Raw genomic sequence first — 1,889 nt, 5'->3', positions numbered from 1 at the left:
AAGATACAAAACAACGGATTCATCATTTGATATAAGCGTATCTCTGTTGTACTGATAAGTGATAAGTGCATCGAGTGGCTATAATATATCACCATATACTCCGATATGTGATATAACTACATCATATCATATTATTATAACGTTCAAACAAGGAACAAGTTAATACATCAAATAGAATCGCCGTATCATTATCGACACTTATGTATCTCAACTGTATATACACAGTAGTAGCGAACATGTTTAACATGCAATATAATAAATCAGAAGCACATTTTGCACAAACACAGCATCACGCGTTGCGCTCGTTACTTCCCGGTTTTGTTTTCTTTTCTTTTTTCCTTTTTTCATATAGGAGACTGACATATTCAGTGTTCGATCTCTTGCGTATTTGACACGTGCGCGCAAAATGACTCTTAAAAATTAATTACTACCTATATAAGAGTCATTTTCGCGCTGAAATTTAATCTTCAGCAAAAATTGTAATTTATTATTAATTAATATCATATTTTATATTACGGGAGTTTATTTTTCAATAAACTATAAACTATATATATATAAACTTGATAAACTATAGTATTACAAAGAAATTTTATTAAATTTTCAGTTTATTAGTTAATAATAATAATTAATAAGTGAAACAATATTTATTCTCTGCCTTTTACTTTATTAATTAGTTTCAAATATTGTTATAATATTCATTCAAGAAACTCGATGAGCTGATATTATTTTACAAAATGTAGAATATTAAACATTTTATATCGTAGGAATTAATATAATAGTTACGTAATAATTAGCATCAGAATTATTTTCATGCGCCAACAGTACGAGAATTTGTGTCTCGGCGAAATTAACAATCATTATTACAAATATTAATTAAGAAATTACGAATCATGAATTCTCATTTAATAAGGAATCCGATTTTTTATACAAAGTCTGATCTTTGCTCTCTCTTTCCTTTTATTCTTTTTTAATTTAATACTTTGCGTATAACGAAAGTAATAATAAAGAAGAGAAAAAGAAATCGGGCGTGTGGTTAGGTGCTATATATCATAACAATGGTCCTCACTTGAAGTACCTCGCTCTGTGTATATGTGTGTGTTATATATACACACGCATGCACATACTCTACTTTAGAATTGTACATTAAGTGTACGCGCGTGCGCACGTGTGTACATAAAAATAATTTTAAACATGTATGTAATTTGGAATTTATTTTTCTAATAAAAGTAAAATTTTTTCCTTAATTAAAAGAGATTCCTTAAAAAAGATATGCAAAATTAATTTTCTTAAATAACAAAATATTAACTGTTAAAATTATCACTTTCCTTAATAAAAAAATAAACAGAAGTATTTATGATAATGTCAATGTATAAGAAATATTTATATTTGAAACATTACATTTATATTTAGGTTTTAAATATAAATATTTTTTATACACATTAACATTATCATAAATATTTCTATATATTCTTTAATTAAGGAAAGTAATTGGAAAAATATTTAAAAGAATAACGTCTTGCTTTTTATTAAAGAAAAAATATCGAGTATTTTTTTAAATACCTAATGCTAAAAATTATGTAATTATTATATATTAACAAAATTAAGAAAAAAAAATTATGGTAAATGTGTCGATGAGGAGACCGCCCTCCAATGACTTTGACCTTGACATATGTTGTCAAGGACATGACCCTGAGTAACCTCCAACAGGTTTTAGCCGTCGCTCGTCCTCCGTTAAAAAGTTATTAACAATCATAGTTTTAAAATAGTAAATGTCTCGATCAGGGGACCTCCCTCCAATGACTTTGACCTTGACATATGTTGTCAAGGTCATGACCCTGAGTAACCCTCAACAGGTTTTAGCTGTCGCTCGTCCTTCGTTAAAAAGTTAT

This window comes from Cyphomyrmex costatus, unplaced genomic scaffold (assembly GCF_001594065.2).
Source record: "Cyphomyrmex costatus isolate MS0001 unplaced genomic scaffold, Ccosl1.0 scaffold368, whole genome shotgun sequence".
Lineage (NCBI taxonomy): Eukaryota > Metazoa > Arthropoda > Insecta > Hymenoptera > Formicidae > Cyphomyrmex > Cyphomyrmex costatus.
The sequence above is the reverse complement of the archived record's forward strand: the minus strand, read 5'-3'. Positions refer to the sequence as shown.